This window comes from Vulpes vulpes, unplaced genomic scaffold (assembly GCF_048418805.1).
Source record: "Vulpes vulpes isolate BD-2025 unplaced genomic scaffold, VulVul3 u000000899, whole genome shotgun sequence".
Classification (NCBI taxonomy): domain Eukaryota; kingdom Metazoa; phylum Chordata; class Mammalia; order Carnivora; family Canidae; genus Vulpes; species Vulpes vulpes.
The window spans coordinates 1,008,296-1,017,384 of NW_027325780.1; the positions used below are offsets into that span (position 1 = coordinate 1,008,296).

At 37.3% G+C, this 9,089-nt stretch overlaps 1 pseudogene; it reads left to right on the top strand.

The window, feature by feature from the left end:
• The first annotated feature begins 6,444 nt into the window (after positions 1-6,444).
• Positions 6,445-6,545, top strand: LOC112919776 (U6 spliceosomal RNA; annotated as a pseudogene).
• The last annotated feature ends 2,544 nt before the right edge of the window (positions 6,546-9,089 follow it).

Here is a 9,089-nt window from a genome sequence, read left to right on the forward strand (position 1 = left end):
CCTACTTTAAATGTGCTCAGAACACTTACATTAGCCTACAACTAGATAAAATTATCTAACACAAAGTTTATTGCATAATAAGGTGTTGAATACATATGTAATTTATTGAATGCTGTACTGAAAGTTAAAAGCAGAATTGTTGTGTGGGCACAGAATGCTTGAAAGTACATCAGTTCGTAACCTTACGATCATGTGGCTGACTGGGAGCTGTGGCTGCTGCTGCCCAGCATCATGAGAGCATTGCACTGCATCTTGCTAGCCCAAGAAGAGGTCAAAACTCAAAATTTGAAGTACGGTTTCTAACTGAAGGCATGTTGCTTTCACACCACTGTAGAGTCAAAAAAATTATAAGTTGAACACTCATAAATCAGGGACTGTCCGTTTATATTTCTAAATAGGCTCTGGGCAGCCCGGGTGGCTCAGCTGTTTAGCGCCGCCTCCAGCCCAGGGTGTGATCCTGGAGGCCTGGGATCCAGTCCCACATCGGGCTCCCTGCATGGAGCCTGCTTCTCCCTCTGCCTGTGTCTCTGCCTCTCTCTCTTTCTCTCTCTCTCTGTCTCTCATGAATAAATAAAATCTTTAAAAAATATTTCTAAATAGTCTCTGGCATCCTTAATATAAGACATATTTTAAATATTGAAGGGTTGATAAAAACAGAATAATTCAACAATTAAATTACATTCTACTTAGTAGTTTTGCCTGTTAGTGAAAGAACAATAAATATTCTTGTATTTATTTTAATTGCTGGTTAATGCACCTCTGACCAAATTAAGACATCCCATAGTTGAACCGAACCAATATGGCCAATGTGATTAATTTGGTTTAAATCACTACTGGAGTCTTAATTCTATGAGAGTCCTCATAAATTCTAGCACAGTACAAGCCAACAAGGTTGCAGTGCCAGGGTTAATGTTTATGCCTGTGTCCTGGCTCAGTGTATTAATCCCCAAATGGAGACCAACCTAAAAGCAGTCCAAACACGAGATGGGCTGCCAGAGTAGATTTCTAGCATTATAGCAACTTGTACATATTTATTCACCTCAGTTGTTTGATTGAGAAGTGTATCTATATCTATAAAGGGCAAATACCTGGCACACAATGGTACCATAAAATTATCATAAAATGAGACTATGAACATGATTATGTGGCCAAGAAGTTCACCATCTGACAGATGCAACAACAAAGGCCACATCTTGTATATATTTAGGGAAATTTTGTGCACAGTCTCAATTTATTTTTTTACCCTCCCTTCCTTTAGTAGCTCATCCCTCCAGAAAGAAAAATAAATCTGAAATATGGGCACAAAACAGAACAGGAGAGGAGGGACACCAGGGTGGCTCAATGGTTGATCGTCTGCCTTCAGCTCAGGTTGTGATCCCAGAGTTCTGGGATCATGTCCTGCATCAAGCTCTCTGCAGAGCCTGCTCCTCCTTCTGCCTATGTCTCTGCTTCTTCTGTGTCTCTCATGAATAAATAAATAAAACCTTAAAAAAAAAGAACAGGAGAGGAAAATCTTTGCCGTTACTAGGACCCCATGTAAAACTTACAAATTTCAATTGTGTCAAACATTCCAAGTTTAATATAAATATTTTAAAATATTTGCTCACTGTATACATTTAAACATATCCAGAAGGCTCATCCAGTAAAACTAAATAATTTCTTGTGCCTTAGTAAGCTGTCTGTCTCCTTTGAGTCATGAACCTCACAACAGGGATACCTTACCACATGCCACAGATTATGATTTTTCTTTCTTTGTTTTGTAAATGGAAGAAAAATTTGTTTCCATTTCTTAACTTGCAGTTTTATTCCTTGTGCCAAACCAGACCTTTGGTTTTCCTTTTCTTGAAAATATGTTTTCCTAGTGTTAAGGACTTTTAACATTTTTACAGAAGAGATTTATTATTTTCACTTAGTTTTTGTTTTGTTTGCTGAAAAATGAGATATACGGAGACATGTTATTTTTTTTAAGATTTATTTATTTATTTATGAGAGAGAGAGGCAGAGACACAGGAGGAGGGAGAAGCAGGCTCCATGCCGGGAGCCCGACGCGGGACTCCATTCCGGGTCTCCAGGATCGCGCCCTGGGCCAAAGGCAGGCGCCAAACCACTGAGCCACCCAGGGACCCCCTGAGACATGTTATTTTTAAAGGCTCACTTTGATTTGTTGGATAGTGGCCAACCTAAAATATGTACTGTTATTGTGGAATATGAAAACTCAGGAGACATTTCTATATCAAAGACATCAGGCATTAGTGAGAGTAAACCGCATGAAGTCTTGGAGTAGGATTTGCTTCCGTAGGATTCTCTTGTGACAAAAAATCCCTTGCAATACCTTCCAGATCAATCAAAATATTAAAGGCAAGGTTATTTGCATCCATCAAATGCAGCGAGACACACTGGCATCAGGGCTATGGAATTCTGGGTTTCACTTGCCCAGGAAGTTCACAAGCAGTAACAAAAAGCTCTTAGCATATTTCCCACAGACAGGGCAGGGGATGACTGAATATTTAACCATGCCAAAGCATCAGAATATACCTCTTCTACTTAAGAATGGAAACTGCAAGCTCCTAAATTTTATGTATTTTCAAGCCGTTAACACAATATATTGTCTGAAAACCATCACGTTACTGCTATTTCTTTTAAGATTTATTTATTTATTTTAGAGAGGGAGAGAGGGAGAGAGGGAGAGATAGAGAGCAGGGGCAGGGGTAGCAGGAGAGGGAGAGAGAGAAGCCTCAAAGCAGACTCCCTGCTGAGTGTGGAGCCAGATGCAGGGTCCATCCTAGGACCCTGAGATCATGATCTGAGTCAAAAATCAAGAACCAGCAGTTCAACTGACTGAGCCACTAAGGTACCCAACATCACCGCTAGTCTTCTAACAAATTGCTTCATAAATGTTAAGTTAAAGGATAATTTTGTACATCCAACCATAATGTGTTCCATGTATATTTATTATTGACCCAAGAGCAAAAGGGGGAAGGAAAATCATTGCTCACTTTTTTGTGGCATACAGTGATGGCTGGCTTGTAAAAAAAAAAAAAAAGTAGATGAATCCAGAAAGCATGCATTCAGTTATTGGAAGAATCTGATGTCATCCCATCAGGAGAAACTGCTCAGGTTCCTATGATATTTTGCATCTGCAAGCCACAGTATTATGTCCCTCAACTGTTAATGCTGCTACTAAAATTAGGGCCAGGAACTCCACAGCTGAAGTGATTTAAGTGGGTTTGGAAATAACATTTGTTCATACTCTCTTTATAAGGTTATGGTTTGGGTAAGTATAATATGTCGAAGGAGCTCATTTTGTGGATTTATTTCTACATAAGTAGCTGTGGCCAAGTTCAAGGGGTATGGTGCCTATTTGAGATTTCTCAATTTTACTTTAGTGGGTTGGAATGCCCTTATCCAGTTTGGCTCGGAGATTATATTTTCTCTGGACTGGAGTTGTAAAGAAAGCAATTTAAAATGCATAAACACTGTGACTGAGCCATGCCGTATATCCACCACCCAGCAGGGTATTCACACTAAGCACTGCCTCACTTCCTAACTACTCAGCTGAAGTCCTCACTCCCTTCCCAACTATTAATATTCATGTGAATTTGTACCACTGGGGTTCAGGCAGAATAAAAGGCATCATATTGGAACATCATAGAATAACTTGAGATTTCTAAGACCAAATTTCCCCCAGAATATGCTTTTACAAAATGAATCAGAATATTTTATTTTACCTTGATTTTCGGTGTAGTAAAACACAAACACACACACACACACACACACACACACACTCAGGAAGCCTGAGTTTAACTTTGGCTCAGACACCAAATAGGTAACTTAACCAATATATATGAGTGTTCACCATGTGATTATCATAGTACTAGATGCCAGAATCTAAAGGAAATTCATAGTTCTTGATCTTGCAAAGTCTACTGTCCAGCGGTGGGAGCTAAATGAGTATTTCATTTTGGCAAGTAAGAATGTTATCAGTTTATAGACCCTATAAATAAAGGTTAAAGCAGCTATTATTTTATGATTTGGTGTTAAAAATACATCTCACAAGTCAAAAATTTTCACAATTAACCATTTATCAAGCACTATGCATTGTACTTTACATGCATGTGGTCTCTTAATTCCCACAAGGACTCCATGAGGTGAGGTAGTAATGCAGACATGTTATGTGCCTGGCCCAAGGTCACACAGCTGGTAAGTGGCAGATGTAGAACCAAGATGCCAGTCTGCCAGCCCCCAAAGGCGATGCTCTTACAACTGATGTAAACCACTTCCAAATAGGAGTAAACTAAGACTGTCCATCAGAGAGATGATTAAGATGGAAATAGAGCCTACAAGATGAAAAGTTATGATGCATTTTCAGGATAGAACCGATGTGTTGAAGGGAAGATTGAAAGGAATCATTTCTAGATCACATCTGTTTAGAGATTAAGTACAGATATGTACTATTATATTCTATAATTTATATTTTTCTTATTAAATAATAATCAAGGGAAGAATGTGAGCTGGAATGTGGTAGTTGGGAATTATAAAACCTGTTTTTGTCTGCATACATTTATTGCTAGCTGGCTGAAGTGGAAACCCTGTGATAATCCATAGAGGTCCCAGCAGGGTGCCCTGGAAAGAGACTGGCCCCAGAGCCTGATTCCTGCCAATGACTCTGCATGGCACTGGGAACTCATTTCCTTGAACTAGTAGTATTCAGTGCTTCTATCTGTAAAATGAGGACAATGGATCCGGTCCAGTTTTTAGTTCTTGTGACTGTTTCCAAAGGAATTAGGCTCCATGATGTACTCTGACTTTGGAAGTAGAAAGTCTATTATCTATCCACTAAATATATATATGCTGATTAGACTTTGGATTTTACTTCCTGTTAGAGACACTTCTCCTGTCTCTAACTGTACCTGGAACACACACACACACACACACACACACACACACACACACACACACATTCTCTCCCTCTCTCTCTCTCAGACTCTGTCCTTCTCTTTCATTCTTTCTCTCTCTTACCTGAATATCCAGTCATTCTTTCAGGTCTCAATTTAGAAGTCTCTCTGTTAAGGAAGGTTTCACTGACTCCCGAAGTCTTAGAACACATACGTGTTCTCTTGACCTCTATAAAAGAACTCTTGCCTCGACTGTCACAGAGATGTTGTGAGGGTTGGCATCGATAATACATGTACAGTGCTTGTATCATCCTTGGCTCATAAAAGCACTCAGTAGGAGCATCTGGGTGCCTCAGTGGCTGGGATGGAGTCCCTCATTGGGCTCCCCATGGGGAGACTTCTCCCTCTGCCTATGTCTCTGCCTCTTTCTCTGTGTCTCTCATGAATAAATAAATAAATAAATAAATAAATAAATAAATAAATCTAAAAAAAGCACTCAGTTACTATTAACTAACATAACAATCACGATCATCATCATAATTATTAAGCTTATGACACCAGGTTTTATTAGTTTCTTTGAATCTCTGTGTCATCTAATAGGTGTTAGGTTTAGAGGGACCATAATGGTCTGACTTACTATTGCACCACCAGCAACTGAGCACAGTGAATGACAAGAGTAGGTAAATATGTCTTGACTAGTTAATGCTACATAACACATAGCAGTTTACATAAGGAGACTTTCATTTCCACAACAAAGAAAATTAAGCCTGTAAGCACTTCTATTCTAGTGGAATAGACTGAAGCCTGCCATTGAAAATAATTATGTTAGGAGGGTTATAATAAAGTCATGAACTAAATTTTCCAGAGACATAGCAAAAGAAGTAATTGATATTGCCTGAGAGGTGAGGTACACAACACTTGAGTCAAGCCTTGTACAACCAGAGCGATTTTACTTAGCAGCAGAGACGTGAGAGAAGGATTTTATATCACCCAGGAGGAAAATGGTATAAATAAAAACTGCAGAACATGTTTCTACTACTGACTTACTAGATCCTTTGGAGGGAGCACTGGGGTAAGAGAGAGGGTTAGTAGATAGTAAAGGGAGATGACAATGGGCAGATAAGTGTAGACTTTCAAATGTCTTAAATGTTCATGCCGTGATGTGGAGCTTTCAAAAATTTCCTCAACTCTTCATCATTCACTGTAATCTGTATCTCCACTTTTATGAAAAGCTAGTAAGTGTTCACTGCAGCTATTCACTTGAGATTATGTTTTGATTTTCTGTTTAACATTTCCTCTTTTCCAGCCTCCATCCCCATTTCTGGAACATCTCTCAAATTCAGATAATTGTCACCCACTCTCTGCTGCTGAGTTCAGGTCATTAAAATATTACCTATCTGGTCTCCTATTTGCAATAGATCCTTCAGATCGCTGCCAGTTATTTCTGAAACATTAAACATTGATCTGATCCCTTATGTTTCTGCTCTAAATTTTAATTTAATCTACCAGAACCACTATTTACTTTTAAAATAATGTTTTCTGTGCTCACTTTGGCAGTCCAACTTTAGTATACTAAAGTTGGAACAATAGAGAGAATATTAGCCCCTGCACAAGAATAACATGCAAACTCATGAAATATTAAAATAATATTTTGTGAGGAGAAAGTATTGTGGCAATGTTCCACATGCTAAAAGATTTCTACATTCTCTTTTATTATCTCTCTAATTATTAAGAGCTTGATTAGTAAAGTCATAATCAGTGGATAAATTATCATGAATCTGGTGAATAAAAATCAAACTGCTAGGAAAAACGATTTTTTAAAGATTCTATTTATTTATTTGAAAGAGAGAGAGAGAGCATGAATAGGGGGAGGGAGAAGTAGACTCTCTGCTGAGCAGAGAGCCGATGTAGGGCTCCATCCTGGGACTCTGGGATCACAGCCTGAGCCAAAGGCAGATGCTTAACTGACTGAGATACCCAGGTGCCCCCCCCTCCCTGCTTTTAAAGATTTAATTTGTCTTCTGTGCATTTTTAATTGGATTATTTTGGGGGTTTGAATCACTTAAGTTCTTTATATATTTTGGGTACTAACCTTTTATAAGATATGTTATTTACAAATATCTGCTCTCATTTAGTAGGCTTTTAGTTTTGTTGATTGTTTCCTTTGTTGTGCAGAAGCTTTTTATTTTGGTGTAGTCCTAGTAGTTCATCTTTGCTTTTATTTCCCTTGCATCAGGAAACATACCTAAAAAAAGTTGCTACAGCCAATGTTAGAGAAATTACTGCTTTGTGCTCTCTTCTAGAATTTTTATGGTTTCAGGTCTCACATTTAGGTTTTTAATTCATTTTGAGTTAGTTGTGTGTGTGTGTGTGTGTGTGTGTGTGTGTGGTCTAAGAAAGTAGTCCTGTTTCATTCTTTTGCATGTAGCTGCCCAATTTCCACAACAACACTTGTTGAAGAGACTCTCTTTTTCCCACCACATATTCCTGCCTCTCCTGTTGAGGATTAACTGACCATATAATTGTGGGTTTGTTTCTAGGCTTTCTGTCCTGTTCCGTTTGTCTATGTATCTATTTTTGTGCCAGTACCATACTGTTTTGGTTACTACAGCTTTGTCATGTAACTTGAAATCTGGAATTGTGATACCTCCAGATTGTTTTTCTTTTTCAAGATTATTTTGGCTATTTGGGGTCCTTGTGATGCCATATAAATTTTAGGATTATTTATTCTAGTTCTGTGAAAAATGCTATTGGTATTTTGATAAGGATTGCATTAAATCTGTAGATTGCTTTCGGTAATATGTACGTTTTAACAATCTTTTTTTCTACCAATCCAGGAATATGGAATATCTTTCCATTTTTGTTTGTGTCATCTTCAATTTTTTTCATCAATCTTTGATAGTTTTCAGAGTAAAGGTTTTTCATCTCCTTGGTTAAGTTCATTCCTAGGTATTTTATTATTTTTGGTGCAATTATAAATGGATTTACTTTCTTAATTTCTCTTTCTGTTGTTTCTGTGTTAGTGTATAAAAATGCAATGGATTTCTGTACATTGGCTTTGTATCCTGCAAAGTTATGACTTAATTTAACACCTCTAATAGTATTTTGGTGGAGTCTTTAGGGTTTTCTGTGTAGAGTATCATGCTATATACAATTAATGAAAATCCTACTCCCTTTTTTTTTGTCTGATTGCTGTGGCTAGGTCTTCCAATACTTTGTTGAATAAAAATGGTAAGAGTGGATATCCTTGCCTTATTCCCAAGCTGAAGGGGGAAACTCTTTCACTTTTGTACTTTTGAGTATGATGTCAGCTGTGGGTTTTTCATATATTGCCTTGATGATGTTGAGGTATGTACTCTCTAACCTACTTTGTTGAGGACTTTTATCATGAATGGATGTTATACTTTGTCAAATGCTTTTTCTGCATATACTGAAATGATCATTTTTTAATCCTTTCCCTTATTGATGTGATGTATCACAGTGATTGGTTTGTGAATATTGAACCACCTTGCATCCAGAGAATAAACCCCACTTGATTGTGGTGAATGATTTTCTTAATGTTCTGTTGGATTTGGTTTGCTATTATTTTGTTGAGGATTTTTGCATCTATGTTCATCAGAGGTATTGGCCTATAGTTTTGGTTTTTGTTTTGTTTCTTTTATAGTGTTTTTATTTGGGTTTGGAATTAGGGTAATGCATGCCTTGTATAATGAATTTGAAAGTTTTCTGTCTTTTCTATTTTTTGGGAATAGTTTGAAAAGAATAAGTACTAACTCTTCTTTATCTTTTAAAAATTTTTTAAAAGACTATTTATTTATTTATTTATTTATTTATTTATTTATTTATTTAATGAGACTGTGAGTAGGATAAGGAACAGAGGAAGAGGGAGAGACAGAATCCCAAGCAGACTCTTCACAGGGCTCAATCTTATGATCCCAAGATTATGACCTGAATGAAATCAAGAGTCAAATGCTTAGCCAACTGAGCCCCCCAGGTGCCCCAGTGTTAATTTTTCTTTAAATATTTGTTGGGATTCACCTGGGAAGACATCTAGTCTTGGACTTTTATATTTGTTGGGAATTTTATGGTTTTTGATTCAATTTCATTGCTAGTAATCAATCTGCTCAAATTTTCTATTTCTTCCTGATTCAATTTTGGAAAGTTATATGTTTTAAGAATTCATCCATTTCTTCT